This window comes from Heloderma suspectum, chromosome 1 (genome assembly GCF_057233095.1).
Source record: "Heloderma suspectum isolate Gila_16-S chromosome 1, 16-S_ref, whole genome shotgun sequence".
Classification (NCBI taxonomy): Eukaryota; Metazoa; Chordata; class Lepidosauria; order Squamata; family Helodermatidae; genus Heloderma; species Heloderma suspectum.
In genome coordinates this window covers 81,459,118-81,478,274 of record NC_139458.1, presented here as the reverse complement: position 1 = coordinate 81,478,274, position 19,157 = coordinate 81,459,118, and the positions used below count along the sequence as shown (strand labels likewise).

At 44.4% G+C, this 19,157-nt stretch overlaps 2 protein-coding genes across 8 annotated transcripts in view; one reads left to right on the top strand and one right to left on the bottom strand.

Moving 5' to 3' along the window:
• Nucleotides 1-12,468, bottom strand: part of PACSIN3 (protein kinase C and casein kinase substrate in neurons 3) — a 43,782-nt gene extending 31,314 nt beyond the window's left edge. For 4 of the 5 annotated variants that reach the window (XM_084849887.1, XM_084849917.1, XM_084849945.1 and 1 more), the window contains exon 1: nt 12,412-12,468. The gene's annotated coding sequence lies outside the window, so the exon portion shown is untranslated. Of the gene's footprint in view, nt 1-12,122 lie in introns of all 5 variants that reach the window. The other variant, XM_084849895.1, reaches the window with a different exon arrangement.
• Nucleotides 12,469-12,670: 202 nt separating this feature from the next.
• DDB2 (damage specific DNA binding protein 2) overlaps nt 12,671-19,157 on the top strand; it is a 52,027-nt gene continuing 45,540 nt past the window's right edge. The window contains exon 1 of one of the 3 annotated variants that reach the window (XM_084849849.1): nt 12,671-12,876. The gene's annotated coding sequence lies outside the window, so the exon portion shown is untranslated. Of the gene's footprint in view, nt 12,877-13,928; nt 14,011-19,157 lie in introns of those variants that run through there. The other 2 variants (XM_084849840.1, XM_084849857.1) reach the window with 2 other exon arrangements.

Below are 19,157 nucleotides of genomic sequence, written 5' to 3'. Positions count from 1 at the left end.
TTAAGCTCTGTCCAGCTTGGAATAGAGCTGTTGCTGCATATGGTCAACAGTTGGCTTTAGAGGGGCTGTGCATCATAAAACCTAACAAAGTTTTCTCCCTTACCTCCCCTCTGGCCCAGTTTAAATGATCAGCAGAACCAAATGGCAAAACTTTCCTTGGACTGAACGATTTCAGGCTGCATGTGGGAGTCTGCTTGCCTGAATGTTCCCCATGTACACACGAAGAGATCATGCCAGGGAGAAAGCTAGGCTAGACTCTTTTTCCTGACATGCTATTTTTTGTTTGCGCAATTATAGGAAAAACCCTATTTGAATTTAGATGCCATCTAACAGAAACAAGTTAACTTTACAACAAAATCACATCCCTTGCCACACATTGACAAAACTTTCAGGACCCCTAATACTTAGGAAAGCAGGATGCCTGAAAGCAATCATGTTATTTTCTCCCAACAAGACACTGTTCTAATGTCCCTTTTAAAACAATGGGCATAAGGAACAAGTTGTGGCACATTCTTTTTGAAAAAGGAAGTCAGGTTGTGATTCCCAAAACTATTCTACAGCTGATCTCCATTCACGTTCAATACTGATCGTTCCTACAAAATGCTTAACATTCGGACACATACTGCACAAAATAAAGCTTCCTCCTAATTAGTTTCATTACAAATATTTACATTAATTTTTAACAGAAGATAGGATCTTGGCATAGGAACTCAGCCCCAGCATACTTTTTCCTTGGCAATGCAGCTGCTGTCACAAGTCCTATACATGGAAAATGAAGTTTATATGCCCTAAAATAATCACTATATCGATCAACACAATCGAGTACATTCAGAAGGCACATTTTCTGAAAGAACAACAGTGACACTTTCCAAAAGGTGAGGGGGAGCTCATAGGCTCAAGAGAAAGGATGCCATTGGCATTAGTCAGCTGCACAACCCAAACCTTGCACCAAATATTTTCAAGTGGTACTCAGTTTCTGATTATGTAATAACTGCTCGCAATAAGCACACTTTTGGAAGTCATTTCAGCCAGTTAGCATTGCTAGCACATTGTTTCTCTCCATACACATATACCCACTCAACCCATTTCTACATGGAGAATCAGAAGCAGAACACTAGTCTATGTTCTGTACAATTCAAGACTTTGATCCCAGGTTTTCTATTTCACCTACCATCTCTTTAGCCTTCTGTCTGCGATATTATAAACGGAGATATTGCTTCTCAAGATGCTTCTAGTTTTGAATCACTAAATCTGTTCATGAGCACAACCCCCTCCATTTAGATGTTGGCAACACAGAGCAGATGGACAGAGAGCAAGCTCTGTGTCAAGTTCTATAGCAGGGCCTGTGATTTACTAGAATACCAGTCTGCAGCACTGCCATAGATTAGATATCTGCCAAGGACTTCAGCCTGGAAAAAAGCCTTTTGGGGAATCCTTAGCAGCAAAGAAGAGAACACATGCTGTAAAAGCCTGGAGGTAAAAATAAAAAATAGGTGTATATCTTCCCTTAGAAATTTGCCACAGCTCACCACTGCGTACTCCAGAGAATTACCTACTCTTTATAAAGGAACGTACAGAGAATTCCTCCTCTCAGCTCAATGCTGCTAAGGTTGCCTTGCACTGCTGTTTCACAGCCCACACTCCCAACACAGACAGTAACAAAGCAAACCCACAACAAAACAAGCAACAAAATGAGCAAGAATCTCATAGAAGAAATTATTTTTTGTTTTTGAGTTGCTGCTTTCCTCAAGCAAATCCTATTTGGTGGTTAACCACTTCAAAATGTTGAGCTGGAAAAGAACCACCATTATGGCAATTCTTTGACTAACCACAGACTACACAAACTATATGTATACAAACTGTGCATTCAGCTATAACTTCTAGAAGTTTAACTGGTGACTTTTATATTCACCAATTAAAACATTATCTTCATAGCATTCCAATTTTCTCATGTGAAACAGCAAAGCAAGAAAATTAATTTTAAACAGGTATTAAGACCAAGGAAATATTTTAGTGGAACCAAAAGCTGGTTGACAATATAACCTGGTTCACATGACAAGACAACCCACCATGGGTCATCACTCATGGTGGGTTGTTGTGCCATCTGAATCTAGTGCAGTTTCTCTAGGGTAGTTTATTTTTCACAAACAAGCCACCCTGAGAACCCATAGCTTATTACTGGGTTGTCCAGGGTGGCTTGTTGTAACATCCAAACTTGGTAGGGTGACTTCGTTGTAGGTTGTTGGGAACAGCTAGAGAGCTGCCCAGCAAGAGCGTCAAAAACCTCTGTCGCTCCTCGTGTTCTCACTAGTCCTGCCACCATCCTCCCTCATCCCTTCTCAATTCAGTCTGCCCAAAGCTCCTAAAAATCAAGAAGAAAGGACACCGGAGAGTGTCCCGAATGAGTTCACAGCCCTTTTTTCCAGTGTTGCGCAAGTGCGCAGATTCTAAAGTCTGTGGCTATGAAATATGCATAATTTCCCCCTCTGCTTTACTGCTCTGCCATGAAATTTGTGTATATTTACTGATTCCACTCACTGTTCTGCCTTGAAATTTGCATATATTTACCAATCCTGCTCACTTGTCTGCCTTGAAATGTGTGTATCTTTACTCTGAAATTTGTGTATCTTTACAGATCCCCCTCAATCCCTGCTCTGCCTTGAAATTTGCATATGTTTACCGATCCCAGTCACTGCTCTGTATCCCATATTATATATGGCAGTTAACAACAGAGACCAGTGGAGAGAAGCAACAAGCACAAAGTGGAGCGGGAGGGGAGCTGAAAGCTGCTGAAAAAGGAGCTTTTGGGGCAGGTATGCTTACTTCAGGAGTCGGTGAAGTAACCTTTAAAAAAGGTTATTTGCTAGCAAGGCAAACCCTGAAGTGGAGGATGAAATTGATAAGGGTGTTGACAAGAGGGGGATATCGTTATGCTGGGCTAAATAGCGGGCAAGCGGTCTTGCACTGTTGCGCAAAACCTTAATTTAAAAAAATGTTTGCAAACACATTGCGGCGTTTATAAGGGCTCAGAAAATTAATTCTATTTGGCAATTTGATGCAGAGGTGGGGTAGGGGGTGGAGGACTTTCCCTCAGTAGCCAGCAACCCCAGGGGTCCAATTGCAGAAAAGTGCTGACATAGGGACTGAAGAAATGAGGAGTTCTGTCACAAAGGCGCCTGGGATACATGCTGGAACCAGCAAGAGGACTGAGGGGGAAAATAAACTATGGCAAGCCACTGAGTACCCGATTGTCTGTCAGGTTAAAAAGTTAAAACCAAACTATGGTGGCTTATAACCTAGGGTAGCTTAGTGTGGTGTGTGAACTTGTCCAGTAATATGCATGTCTGCCCACTCTTGCATATCTCATGAGTATATCTGAACCCAGTGCTAACCTGTTGGAACCAAGATTCTAATTTTCATGTAGAAAGGAGCTAATAAACATACTAGAATGTGCCTTAAAGCTGTTAAACTACATCGCAAATGTTGTTCTACATCCCTCAGTTTTAATCCTATCTTATCTGCAGGGGCAGAGAGGGAATATTTACATTTATGGCACTGGCAAAATGCTGCTTGATCCTGTGGTAAAAGATTACCTTACCAACCCTCTATTACAGGAGTGGGGAACTTCAGGTGGTCCACTTGGGGTCCCATTCTGGCCCTCCAAGATTCCCCAGATGACCATGCCCCCATCCCATCCCCTTTCCCCCTCCCAGAGATTGTTTGGTGGTTTCCCAGCTTTTGCAGTTTTTTCCCCATTCTAAAAGGTTGAAATACCCCTCCTAAGGTTTAGTTACTGGCTGTAAGAACTTTAGGCTAAAATATACTGGTATATTTTTGTGGTTTGCCTTTGGCCTTGCCCTTTTGGCCTCACCCATCACTGGAGTGCAGCTCCTGCAGGCTTCTCCAAAACTGAATTCGGCCCTCTGACTGAAAGGCGTTCCCCACCCCTTGTTCTATTCGGTCTATAAACACTTGTGACCATATGGCTTAAAACAAATACCAGACATGCTGAGACACATACTTTTCACTGTGTATGATTAAGAGCATAAGCTAGTCCCTAGTTCAATGTCCAGCCATGACTTTACTGCTTAACCTTAGCAAGAGATCTCTTTCTCTCTCATTCATCTCTCTGACCCCATCTGTAATATGGGGATAATATTGGCCTACCAAGAGCTTTGCTGTAAGGATTACTGAGTTAATATATGTAAAGAGCTTGATAGGACAACTACGAAGTGGCTGGAAAATTAAGAGATCCTATCAACCTGTAGGCGATGCACAGCAACTCAGTTAACAAGTTTAACACCCTGAGCTTATAGTCTGCTAGACGACATCTGAGAACAGAGGCTCATATAGATTTCTAACCATTCTTAAATTCTCACTTTCATGTGACCTCCTTAAAATCTTTAACAAACTTCTTCCAAGCACTGCTATTTTATATCCCATTGAACACAGATCTTGTCTTAACTTGTGAGGTATGCAGAGGGAGCTCATTTGTATCATCATGGTGGTCACAGAAGAAAAAGCTAATATTAAACATTGTAAATATAAATAAAAAGACCTTTAAAGTAATGCCTTATCTTTAACCATGGCATACCTAGGCATTTGCTAGGACTGTTTTGATGTTAGTGAAATAAATTATGCCAATACTAGTCTGTTGACATGACACCTCAGTATTGTCAGGCAGTATTGGTCCCTTAATTGGCTAGAAATAACTGTGTAGGAGGCAGATTGTGTGGTCAATACTGGGCTCAGCCACCTCTTCTCTAGACTGTGGATCAAATGAGGCAATTGTTAGCAGCACAGATGATTATATAATGGGACAGCCAGCCAACTTTTTCACCTTTCCCTTCCTCCTACCAGAAATAGCAAATACCCATGTAATGTCAGTGTAAAGAGTAGAGTAGGGAAGGCCAACTTCAATATTCTCAGGGGTAACTCTATTCTCCAGATGGTGGGCCGGGGCCAGAAATTTATTTGACTAATCAATCTGAACTCTACTGGTGTTCAGGCTCTGTAATACAGCTGGTGCCACCTAGGAGTAAGAGCATCAAAGGTATGGAGCACACAGCTGAGAACTGCCTCTCTCTTTGGCTTTTGTATGTAACAGTGTGAAGTCTCACAACTTATGAAAGATCTCAACCCTGCATGTGTTGGATAAACAAACATATCACAAAGAGGACTAGCTAGGTTACCCTTAGAATTCATCAGAAAGTCAGAAGCAGTACAATTAATGTCTTGTGTATGTTTTGGTTCAAGTCTAGAAATATATTGTTATGACAGGCAGCACTGGCAAGTTAATTTTTCTTGAAAGCACACAAAATAAGTTTCCTCTAGGGATAATCAAGGCAGACTTGCAGAGCAAGGCTAGCCACTTGCTTCATCTAATACTACATATTTAGCCTGGAATAGCTCAGTAACATTCACTTAGGAAGAGGAAGACTTTTCTAGCACAATATGGAAAATAAGAACAGACTGGGAACACTTGTGTGAACACAGATCCAGTTTTGGCCTTGGCCTGATTACTGACAAAAGGCAAGTGTGTTAGCCACCACTCCTAATTTCAGAGCGAGGTTTTCTATAGCCTATGCCAGTGTAGACTACGCCAACAAGAACCCATGATTCTCCCAAATGGCTGTACAGACTGCCATACAGAGCAGGCTGCATTGCAGGCCATGTAGTTTGTGAAGGATTACATGGCTTAATTTAGTCGTGGTCCTCCTCAGCACACACAAACACCCACATGTAGATGTGCATGCCAAAAATGTCCAGCTTGTCTTGGTGACATGATTTTAAACAGCTTAGGACCCAGCTATCTAAGGGACCACCAGTCTCACTATGAACCTGCCCAAGTACTAAGATCTGCGGGAGAAGCCCTTTTGAGGGCTTTTTTTTTTTCCTGTGTTACTCCCAAGGTATGGAATGCACTCCCTCAAGAACTACAATTGGCCCCCACTCTCTTGGCCTTTAGATAGGGTATAAAGATACATCTTTTCAATTTAGCCTTTTATAGTATGTAGTTTTTTAACTGTTTTTAATGTTTTTACTGTTCTTGTTTTTATTGTTGTAAGGTTTTATTTTTTTAAATTGTTGTACACTGCCTTGATAGCTTTTTAACAGATAAGGTGGTATAAAAATGTTAATAAATACATAAAACTGAGTTTTCAGGTATGAATTATTTGTTTACATACAGCAACAGCCATTAACCAGAAAGTAACCTACCCCGAAGCTGTTTATATTGGCAATCCCTCTCATTACACACAGATTAGATCTGTTTTTCTTCTCACTCACTGGAGCTAAGAGCGATTGTTCTAAGTGGCCAATAGACCATTTGGTTTATTAGGAATGGAGAGCTTAAGCTGGTCTTCTCCAATGAGGAATACAGTACTTTCTAGAAAGTGTAGCACAGAAAGACGAAGAAACTGACATAAGGATTGCAAAGACATTTTACACAGCTAAAGGGACTATAGATGTGTATTAATAAAAAGGTTCTGGGTACCATTTCAGATGAGGACAGGAAAGAGGTGAACGCATCAGCCAGTTTAAGGCAGAAACCTGAGGCAAGACGAATGCTTCAGCAAAACAACATTTTTTTCCTTGTGGAACCTGACATGACTGTATTTGCTAAAACACTTCACACTTTCCTATGAAAAGATCCATCGGAGTTTTCTGCCATGGACATGCGTGCCAAGCAGCTGATTACTAGGGCACAGAGTGCAGAAAGCATGTGCACTGTATGATTTATGAATGACACAGAAGTACACAGAAGTGCAGCTTTTGTCTACAACCTATATGTGAACTTGGGGCGGGGGAGGGGGGAATCAAGCCCACTGTAAAGTACATTGCAGGTGGAGTACCAGCCTCGGATGGCAAAAGGCAGTCCTGGCTTCCACAGCCACTTGTCCTTCCATAGATAGCCGCAAATGCCAGAGGACCCCAAATTGCAAACTTGGTCTTTCAGACAGAGCATATCTCCATCTGAGACTGGTTGCATATCACTATCCAGACCTGCCTCCTTCTCACTCACAGCACCTCCATCTTGTTGGGGTTACGTTTCAACTGGTTCACTCTTATCCATCCCCAAGCAGCCTCTAGACCCCTGTTCAGGAGTTCAGCAGCCTCCCTGTGATCAGCAACTGGAAACATTGAGCTGTATGTCATTAGCATACTTAGGACACTTCAGCCTAACTCCAGATGACTCCCCCCTGCAGCTTAATGTAAATACCAAAGAGCATAGGGCAGGGGTAGGCAACATGTCACCTGTGGGCACCAGTGTGCCCTTGGACACCTTTCTTGGTGCCTGCCGAGGTGCTCTATCCCTCTCGTTTATTATTTCTTTAAAAAAAAATAACAAAGTTTCTTACTGGCAACTGGAATCGCTTCAAAGCAAAGTGAGAGCCTCTAGTTGCTCCCATCTTCTTTTCTCACAAATGCCTCTGGGCCACAGAGGGCAGAATAGAACATTTTGGTATCCCATAAGCCAAGAGCTCTGGGGTAGAACAGTAGTCCCCCAGCGACACTGACTGAGAATGCCTAGCCAGAGAAAGCTGAAGCCAGCTTAATACCAAACCATCCAGCCCAACCCTGGTCAGGTGATCCAGAAGGATACCATGGGCAATGGTATCAAAGGCCTCTGAGAGGCCCAGGGGAACTAAAAGGGTTGCACTTCACCACTCCCTGTCCATTCCCCAGAGGACATAATCCGCCAGGACAACAAAGGCTGTTTCCGTACCAAGACCAGGCCAACAGCCAGACTGAAATAATCAGTGTCACCCAAGACTGCTAACAACCTCCCCAGGACCTTGCTCAACAATGTAACATGAGATACAGGGCAGTAATTAGCCAAGACCATAGGATCCAAGTTAGACTTTTTTCTATTCAGGTCTTACCACTACTTTCCTTAAGGCAGTTGGCATTATGCCTCCCCTCAAGGAATCATTCACCACTTTTGAGGTCCACACAATCAGCCCAGATCTGGCAGATTTTATTAGTCAGGAAGGGCAAGGATCCAAAGAGTAGTTAACAGGCCACAACCCTCCAAGGCGCTTGTTCACATCCTATGGTTGCATAAGCTGAAAATATTTAACACAACAGCATCTGGAGTTCTGGCTGCATCCATCTTTGATGAAACCATGGCGTTCAGGTCAGAACGAATGCAAGCGGTTTTAGCTGCAAAACACAATGCAAGTTGGTCTCGGAGGACCTTCACAGATTCCTTTTATTGATACTTTAGGCAAATCTGGAAAAGATTCTTCACCACATGAAGAAGGTTCATTTAGTCAGAATTCCACAGATACAATGGTGGCATAGAAATAAGATTTATTTGCAACCATCGTCGCAGACTAAGCCCTATAATGGTTTCTTACCTGTGTCTAGTCATCATCATTCTGCCACTTCTGTTGACCTTACCATTTCATTGCCTGAAGCTCTCCAGAAAACCAGGGAGCTGACACAGCTCTACTATTGGGTTAAGGACATTTGGGTGCGATTGAATCAGTGGCCCTTGTCTTCTCCCTGTTCCAGGCAGAGACATGGGCTTCAGCAGGACCATTGCTCAGTTTGCTGGAAGCTCCCCCAGAAGCCTCAGGAAACCTTCTGGGTCTATCAGCCTCCAAAGGCGGGCCATAAATATAGGTTGTCAAACTGTATGGGACTGCAAGTGGTCACAATTTCAATATGAATCAGGTAAAAATCTGTCCATGACAATGGAGTCATTACAGCCTTCCCTGCCCACAGATCATTATCCCCAAGCCAGTACGGAAGTCACAGTCTAACATGTGATCTGTACAAGTGTTGGGCCAGATATAATCTGAGATTTTTTTGTGAACCATCCAGAGAGCTTCACCTATTGGGTGGTATAGAAATGAAGTAATAAATAAATAGGGCTCCCATAGTCTCCCAATTATACCAAGGGCAGGAACTCTGACTTCCCTCTATAACTGATGGGAAACTTGTCTCTTTAGCTCAGATACATTACTCCAGCCAATTAAGCTGTGCTTGAAGTTAGCATCTGAAGCAAAAGGAATTAAATCATTGTTTACATTAGACCTCGTAAATTGACCTAAAATGTTACTTCAGTAGGAAAAGAGAGATCTGGCTTAGAATCATCTATACAATCTGCCTGAGAGATTTACAAATGTGAGACCACTGGGGGTGAAGCTGAATGATAAAACCAGTGTTTGGGATCCTTGCAGAGCTCCAGTCTTAGAGAAGCATGGAAGACTGACCAAGAACTGAACTTCTTACTGTTTAGTATGCCACATGTTTATTTATTACATTTTAATACTTATTTATTACATTTATTACATTTTAATGCTGCCCAATAGCCGAAGCTCTCTAGTAATGTACCCCTAGTAATAGTCTAGGTTTGATTTTATTTCTTTATAAGTACATTTGCTCCATATTCCATTACTCTAGCTGTTTTCAGTAAAGTTTTTCTTGTTTACTATTAATTGACACATGTTGCAGAAGGGTGAGGAACATGGACAGGCTAGTTAACTTTGGGATGTCCCACATTTCACAGAGGTAGTATTCCTATTCTAGTTCTCTCATGCACTGAATTTGTGGAAGGCACTACTGTGGTTCTCCAGGGAGTAAAAGCCAGAGTGGTAGAGACCCAGAGGAGCCAGCATAGAAGCAGCTGGCACCCAACACCCAGGAGAAGGCAAGAAGAAGCTTACTTGTGCTGGCCTGAGAAGCAGCAGGTCTCACCTGCACTGAAGGGGTGTGATATATTTTGTACTCAGGAAGACTGCTACCAAAAAAGACCTATGATGAAATTGCACCTGATCCAAGTACCCATGGCAGAGAGACACATATTTGTAGCAAGCTTCATACATTTCTGCTTCCTAACTATCATGATATGTTAAACAATCCTTAAGTTTCTTCAGTAGTCATTACTATCAGAAGACCCAAGGGCAAAACAAAGCTCCAGTGAGCCATAGTGTATCTAGTTATGCAACACACAAGGAAAAATTCCATTTCGGCTCCACCCAGAGATCAGCTCACACCTAGAAACACAGAGTTCTGTCTAGCAGTCGTCATTTTACTCTCTGCATCAGAGCTGGAAATCCTTTGCAAGTTATTCAAAGGAAAGTATAGTCAACTAGCATATCCTTTTTAAAGCAAGATTTTAACTCTTTAACAAGATGGGAGACACTCTGAAAGGTGTGTGCTGCTAACCATCACTAAAGCATCAGACACTTCAATGCAATCAGGCTCACAGTTGACTTTAGTATCTTTTAGCATCTTTGGAAGACATGAGAAATTCAGAAGGGCACATTTCAAGCTGCTTGTGGCTTTTCTCCTTCCTCCCTTAGACAAAGCCTTCAAAGAAATAGATCTTGCTAAGTGCAACAAGTAAGGAAAATTCAGCTGGCACAGCAAGCTGTTAGACTGGTTCACAGTTTGTACAGCTTGCAAAGCTCCTCTGACATTTCTTTTAAGGAGCTTCTGACCTCTCCTGTGGCCAAGAAAGGACAAACCACAGATGGTCTTTTCTCTCCGCCAAATCAGTATTAAGTTCCTTGTGCAAGAATATCAGCAAAGCATATTAGCCTCTTTCCTTCACGGTCAGAGTAAACCAAAATCTCTGAAGCTAGATAACAAAATCACATGGGTTGAGAAAGCAGTCCCTGGCGTCTGCGTGTCTTTACCTCAGTCTTCAGCCAACTGCTTCTCAGCCTGACATTTACAGAGAGATACTTCTCAGGATCATAAGGATGCTTGTTTTCTTCTTAACCTACCAGTGCAAGACTGCAGTAAATACTGCAGAGGTTTGCATCCCACCTTCTAGTGCCAGTATCAGAGGCACAAGATTTGCTACTTTGATTTTATGTTTGTATAAGCTACAGCTCAAAGCTATCTCACACTTTACCTTCTCACCTGCCTCCCCAACACTTTTGCACATCTTATCCAGATTTTTTCATTAACTGGAGTGTCTCTTCCGATTCACATTACCAGCTTTCAAAGCCCTGGGCTCTAAGCCTATGTCCAATTATAGGAAATCAGAAGAAGGCCAAAGCAGCGCTTCCAGAGCCCCTCCAAAGTTGGACATAATATGAAATGCTACTGTGTTTTGAGCTCTTATTTGGACACTCCACCATTTACAGTTTGGCTGGGAACTGCAGTGTTGTTGTTTGTTTTGTTTTTTAGTCTTCTGCTTGAGCAAATTTCATTCTGGTGGCTAAGTTGAAATTAGTGCAAAATGCTTCTGGACATTTTGTCCAGAACGTTAAACTACTACTAACATCAAGACGTAGCCCCTGGAAGGGGGAAGTAAGGTGGAGAAGGGTTATTGGTGTGGCTGAAGCCACCTCTTCCCTTTAATACGACGTGCTGCTAAACTCCACTGCAGGGGCTGCGGCTTCGAGTTTCAGTGTGGGAAGCAGCTTGCCCCAGAACCTTCACAAGGTTAGAGCAATACGACAATGGAACCAATTCCTAGGGAGGTGGTGGGCTCTCCCACACTGAAGGCATTCAAGACGAGGCTGGACAGCCATCTCTCAGGGATGCTCTGACTTGGATTCCTGCACTGAGCAGGGGGTTGGACTCGATGGTCTTGTAGGCCCCTTCAACCCTACTATTCTATGATTCTATAAGGAGCTCTGTCGCCACCTTATGTCTCCTTCTCACCCACCCCACACAAGCAGAGGAGCGTGGTCCCCAGCAGAGGGACCCCCCCCCCAAGTCCTCGCCTGAGCAGCTGGAGGAAACGAAGGGGCGCAAACATGAAAAGAACCAGGTCCAGAACGCTGTGCTGATTCATTCGTTCCGAATTTTTGAGAACTTAAAATGGTGTCTCTGTCCCGCAGAGATCCTGAGGTGGGTGTGGTAGTTTCAGCACAGGACAGCTGCTGCTGCCCCCTCTACCTGCCCACAGAGCCCAGAGAAAGGAATGTCCGCAGGGAGCAACGTGGGAGACCAAAATCGCGGCTCCTTCAGTCAGGCTGAATGAAGGACTTGCTCCCACCTACGCACGCAGCCCAAGGAGAGGGCAGCGAATGCTCTTGACAAGGAAAGGGGAGGAGAGCGCGCGATCGCTCAGGTCTGCCCGCCCGTGCTCCCGTCCAGAGAGAAAACAGGGACGCCGCAGTCAGTCTCAGCCCGACCCGAGAAGCTGTTACCTCCTGGAAGCTGCAGCTGCCGGCTCGAAGAGGACAACTGCGCTCTGTCTCCCCCACTCACGAAGCGAGGGCTCGAGCCCCTTCCCAAAACGAACCCAGAAGCCGAGCGAAAGAGGCCCTGGGCGCCCTAGCGCTTGCCGGGGACCAGGTCCAAGGAACAGGACTCGCGAAGGAACCTTCCTCGCCCGCTCCGAGAAAGCAGATTCTCTTCTCTCCCGCTCCCCCCGGCTCTTGGAGACGCTGCAAGAACTCGAGCCCCACAGGGAAAAAAGGTTACTAGGAGACTTACCTCTCCAAGGGGCTGCTCTAGAGACTCTCGCTCAGCCGAGAGCCTCGGGGCTCGTCTGGAGCGCAACAGGCTGTCTCCAGGGGAAAGGCACCTTTTTTTTGCGAGCCCACCCTGCCCGTATCAATCCGCCCGCCTCTCTCCTGCGCAACCGCTCGCTCCGGCTCTAGAGCCGGTTCTCTGTCGCCCCTCCCCCTATTTCAAGCTGCAGGACGTACAGTGAAGGGCGGCCTGGCCCGCCTCCCTGGCGGTGGGCGGACGTAGGCAGAGCCCCGGAGCCCTGTGAGGGGCGCTGCTGGAGGACTCTAGGCAAAGAAGGCCTGCTGGCAAGAAAGGAGCTCGAGCAAGGAGCCACGGGCCCGAAGGCTTCCTCCACCCTCTAACAGAGGGAGGGAGGGAGGGAGCTACTGATCCAATTAGCCTGCTGTCGCTCTGGGAATGAACTGAGGCCCTGCCCAGAAGCAGCGGGTGAGCTGGCCACCCTGGAAAGGGTGGCGGGTGGCCGGGCGGGATATTAATATAACCACCGCCAGGGCTCAGCCCCGGGGGGAACCACGTTTCCAAAGCAAAGCTTGCTCAGTCCTGGGACGTCATAAAAGTAGGAGCGCCTCTGCCCATGTGGAGAGTGCGTGACTCATCGTTGAATAACCACAACCCAGACCCCGTGTCTAGGAATAGGCAGCAGGGCTTCCACGCCAGAAGCCCGTGTGGCTTTCAGACGGGCTTAAGCCTCCGCACTTCCCTTATATGCAAAAAAAAAGAAATTAGCCACCGCTGTTTTGCTCGGGAGACCAAACTCTTTCCTTTGCCGTTTTGTGCCAAGGCGGGAAGCAACGAACGGGCACCAAGGAGGATGGGTGGTTCCCTCTGCTTCTCGGGGTGGGTGGTGTGGGCATTTTGTGACGGGAGAAAGGACACGGGCGCATTTGTTTAGCCTTTGGAACCAATAGTCAGCTCCCTGCCAAAGAAGGAAAAAGCTGTGATTCAGACAGGCGTTCTCTGACTATTCTCAAGCAGCCTTTAGCGGCTGGCTGGGCGGGCACAGCACTGCTGCGAGGAAGCTCGCTTGACGAGGCTGCTGGCACTGTCCTCTTGGAACAGCCAGACCACCTTTTCTGCTCCTCCACGTCTCTATTGGCCACGAACACCAGCCAATCAGTTGGTTTCCAGGAGCAAAGGACAGACATGTTTGGCTGAAGAGAAACTGGAGGTGTTTCACCCACGTGTGTTTCTCCATTCATCCCCTCTGAAGGATACCGTGTCTCTCCACCTCTGTTACCAGGTTTAAAGAGCTGCCTTATCTGTATAGTAAGAAACTTTGGGCCTGGTTTCTCCTCCCCGTAAAGATCAGTTCTGGATTTAAAAATAATCTGCAAAATCCTCCTTCCCCTCTTTTTATCACCCCATCCAAGTGTTCAGTTTCAACCTTTTACAGCTGTTTGGCTCCTTGAAAACTCCAGTGACATTCTCCACTTCCTTTAAACCACAGATTAGCTATGACTCCACATTTAAGACAAGATTTTACATTACATGCAGGGAAATGTTTACTTGTTCAGTCTTCTTTCTGCTGGCCTTGACAATCTTGAATTTTCCTTGTTGCATGTAAGTTTGAATTTTTGTTTATATTTCAAGTGACATAATGCTACCGCCCACCAGGCCTCACTCCAAAGTAAAAGGTACTTGAGCTCAGTTCTTTCTGGAGCTCACACCCTATATTATTTTTTTTCCTAAGCACAGATGGGTGAGGACTAGTAGTTGGTCACTTAATGAGAGTTGAAAGGAATTTTGTACACATTGTATCAGAAAACTACTTGCATTCCTATAAATTGCAAGAAGTCACTGCCAATTGGGAGCTCCCTGCAAGCATGTATGTGTATTGCACCCACATTTGGAAGATAAATGTTAAGTTTTCCATGTGGAAAAGTACAATTAGAAATATGCAGTCCAGGCCTAAGCATGTTACACAGAAGTAAGCCCTACGGAATTCATTGGAATTTAATCCCAAGTAACAATTTCCAGAGTGTAGCCGTGTTAGTCTATTGCAACAAAAACAAAGAGTCTTGTGATATTTTAAAGACTCTCACATTTATTCTGGCATGAGCTTTTGTGTACTATAGTCCACTTTATCAGATCCATGGAGTGTTATTAAGAGTTTCGGTTTTCATACAGTACTTGTGGTGCTGTTACTGATAACAAACATCTTGGTAAAAGCACAGCCAATTAACACATGTAGTGTGATAAAAATCCATTATTCTGATTCAAGCCTCTGGAAATTCTGACTCGGAAGTCTCTCACTGTATTCTCCCCTTGAAGTTGCTTTGCTCCACAATGGCCACTTTAAGGTCTGTGATAGTGTCCCTGGGATGCTGAAGTGTTCCTCCACTGGTTTCTGAATATTGCCATTCCTGATGTCACATTTGTGTCCATTTATTCTTTTCTTTAGAGACTGGCTGTTTGCAACAGCTGCGTTGTAAAGGACTATTTTTAATAATGTGATCATCATCAGTACCATATGTACTGTATAAAAACCTGAAATTCTTCATAATACTCCATACATCTGATGAAGTGGACCATGAAAGCTTATGCTAGAATAAATTTGTTAGATTACCACACAGACGTTGTTTTAATCACAAGAAAGTGTGCATAGAATTGCAGCCTAAAATGTAAAGCAGCAGTCTTTAAAGATAACTTCTTTTGGTTTATGTTGCTTCATCTGTACCAGAAGTAAACCCAGATCAGCCCTAGCTCAAATAAAGGCCAGTAGCCCACATTATGGTATCTCTCCAACACTGAAGATTTAGGCTTCAATCCTATAATGCCACATATTTACAAGTATAAATCTCAGCTTCTCTCAGGTTTGGGAACCTGTGGCCCTCAGATTTTGGCCTTCAGCTACCTTCACCCTTGGCCTGCATAGCTAGTGGGTAGGGATGATGGGAGTTGTAGTCCAAAAGCTGGAGGTCCACAGGTTCTCCATCCCTGCTCTTCAGGGTAGATTATTAGGGCACCACGTTACCTCTCCAAAAGTAATAAAAATTATAGAATTTAACTCATCTCCTAATCAGGATTCTCCAAGGCCCAGATGTTCCTTTTAGTTGTTCCTGGTTACATACATGGTACCTCAGGTGTAAGATGGTTCCAGTGATCCCCAAACAAGTTTCCACTTGCCCTTTCTGGAGCATAAGCACTCTCACCTAAGCAGCTGCTAACAAATTCTTCTCAGACATCCACTTAGGACACAATCCTATGCAGGTTTAGAAAGGAAAAAGTCCTACAACTCCCAGCATACCCCAGCAAGCAATGCTGGCTGGGGAATATTGGGAGTTGTAGGGCTTTTTTCTGTCTAAACCTGCATAGGATTGCACCCTTACTAACTTAATTCTTACTTCCTGGGAATTCCAGTACCTCCCCTGAGCCTAGAGTCCTTTGTCATGGCATAAGATGAATTCCGAAAGGATTACTGCTTTTCTAAACACAGAACTCTCTAGTGTTTATTGATTCACTTACGTTTCTCACCTTTTATATATAATTACAGGGAACCATTGAATAAGTTTAAATTAAGATAAATAAGCCTGGTTATAAATAAGGCATTGTAAGTAGGAACAAAATGTTGCAGTGTATCCCCAGCCCCTGACAGGAGTGCACCTGTTCAGGGTTCTGTCCAACCTGGAGCATAATACTTTTAGTACTGTTCAGGGCATGCGGGGGACAAAAATAAAAAGGGGACCCTCTTTTCTTTCCCACCCTCCTGAAACCTTTTCCTATTCTAGTGCTAAAGGCCTCAGGTGACTGCCAGCCATGAACCTAAGCACTTCATTGCTATATGGAGGGGAGGTTTCTGGAGAGCAGGAAAGCGGGGGGGAGTTCTTTTTCCTCCCCTCCTTCCTGAAACCACCTCTTGGAGCACATTCTCTTAATCCTAATCCCCACCTTTAGTCTAGGATACTATAAAATGTTAAGGCTCAAAAATATATATTTCCTCCCATTCTCATTTTCCTTTCCCCACTTTCCAAGTGACATCCTCAGCATCCCATTACTCAACTGCCCTCAACATTATGTAAGTCCTGGAAGGCAATGAACATAGGCCCCTTTCAGGCTGTTTATTTATTTATTTACAAACTATTATACTTCTGCATACCTGTGGCATTTACTCAGTATGCAGAACCACCTACTACCTTTTGGGGGGTGTCTAACTTTGCTTCCAAACTGATAACTATGGGACCATCCAGGTTCAGTTTTAGAGGGAATTATGTGATAGTGGCAGTATACCTCTGAGCAAGCACCAAGGCTTTAATTATTTAAGACACAATCCTATGCACGTTTAGACAGAAAAAAAGGCCTACACCTCCCAGCATGCCTGGTTGGGGCATGCTGGGAATTGTAGGCCTTTTTTCTGGCTAAACATGCATAGGATTGTGCCCTTATTTGCTATATTTATTATACCGTCTTTACTTCCAAGGAGCTTACATATGATTCTAAGCAATGCTCAGAACCAGATCCCCTTTCCTTCAGTTTTTAAGCCATTTTATTTGTCAATAGGTGGTTCTCTGAATTAAAACCATCACTTTGGGATTTAGTCGTAATTTGGGAAGTGTTTGCTTACATAGGTCAGTCTCTGATCTTGTGGTAGGAATAAATTATATATCTATACACACACGGAGGAAGCAATCCTATGGCCCCTAGACAGTGTCGGGGGGGGCATAGGATGGTTCCGATCCCTGGATCTGAGGTTGGAGTCAGCACTCCGACCTTGGAGCCAGGAATCGAAGCTTCCCACCCCCTCCCCCTCACAGCTGATGTAGAGAACCCTGCCGCCAACCTCAGAGAGGAGCGAAAGGGGCCTGCCAGTGTGCAGGGAGGGGACTGGGGAGGCCGGCTTACAATATATCCCCAGGCCTCCTCGGCCTCCTTTCCTTCCACTCCACAGAGCCCTGTCTAGATGGGTGAAAAAGCCCATCTAGCCAAATGTAGAGCGGGAGGAGTGCAAAAGGAGGTGAAGATTGCCTCAGGCGCTCCTCCCATGCTGCACTGGATGGTCATAAGCCTCCGAATTTGGAGGCTTACAGCCATCCCAGTAGGATTGCACCCTTAGTGTATATGGTTCTTCCGGTTGCAATATTGAGATGATTGTCATAGTTTAAGAGTAAGACACTGGGCAGTATTCTACATTGCCTGTGTGCCAGTGAGACCCACTGCTAGCACAAGTGGGAGCTAGTGGTTCTTAAAGCAATGCTTGGTTCTGGAATGGGCCAGGTTAGCAAAGCTGACAGAAAGGAGCTCAACTGACCCGTCCTGATTTGAAAACAAGTGTTTCCACTCATTTCAGGAGTTGCATTAGGAAGCACTAACTCCCCACTGCGCTAGCGGTGTGTCCCGCTGGTGCAATGTAATAAGTGGAAGCATAGCGGTATTGGATACCGCACAATGTCTTCAATCCAACTAAACTGTTGTTACAACAGCAATCCCTTGTACACTTACCAGAGAGTAAAGCCCTATTCAAGCATTCTACATCTTGATACAGTAAATATGTGAGGAGAGGGAAAATGCTAACCGCTCTCGCTTCCCCTGTCCATGTATTTCCATCACCCTCTACTTGCGGAGGATGACTTTCTCAAGAGGAGAGCCTCCTGTACCCATGGATTCTTGCAACACAATTCAGAACTCTGGAAAATTTGCTGGAATTTGGCCCCCAAGCTGAAAGGAGTTCCTCACCTCTAGAATTGCAGGCAGAAGTCTTTCATACCACCTGTTATTTGATCCTTTTTACTGAAGATGTCCGAGATTGAACCTGCGACCTTCTGCATGCAAAGCATGTGTTCTACCACTGAGCTATTGGCTCTCTCCAGATGCTACTGATACATTTTCATTCCCCGCAGCTCTGCTGCTAAGAGAGCTAGGAACATGCTTCTTTATATATAAAAGCCAACATTCTCTGGATTCTTTGAGACAAGAGATTATGCTTTGGATACAATCTAGTCTATTCAGCATGATTACGCCCATGCAGATTCCTAGACCTGCTGTACACCATAGTTTAATTTATAGTATCACTGGAGTCTAAGACATTGAAAACAATACATACAAATAATTAAAATCTGAATAATTAGTATCACTGAGTTTTCAAATTCCTTTCATGTTCTTGATAGATTTGTCTGTCCTATGAGTTTTCCACTAGTGGTGCTGAACTGGTTGATTTAGTTAGTAGCAGGCTTGCTTGCAGTAACTATAATGAAAACCTTGGGGAATCAAAATAGAAACTCCTGGATGCTAAATTTGAATAGTTTAGATTGCAGACTTTTGAAAGGGGTTAAGTGCTCCCCCCAAATTACACAGCACAAACATGCTTAACAGGAAAACTCCCAAGTTAATTTTGTGCTGAGACATCATAATTGATCTGTGTTGGCTGGTCAAATTCAGTCCTTTACCCTGAGAAAAGATTCTATAACATCCCCCAATTGATGCCTTTTCAACTTCTTGAGACTCCACACCTTCCCTTGTTTTTTGGCTGAACTTCTTTTGAACCCTCAGCTTACATTGTCAGCCTATTGGTCCAGCTAGCCCAGTATTGCCTCACTGCAGCTCTCCAAGGCATCAGGTAGAGGTCTTTCCCAGCCTGCTACCGGAGGTCCTTTAACTCAGGGATGGACAGCCTGTGGCCCTCCAGATGTTTTGGCCTACAACTCCCATGATCCCCCATTGGCTATGGTGGGTAGGACTGATGAGAGTTGTAGGCCAAAACATCTGGACAGCTA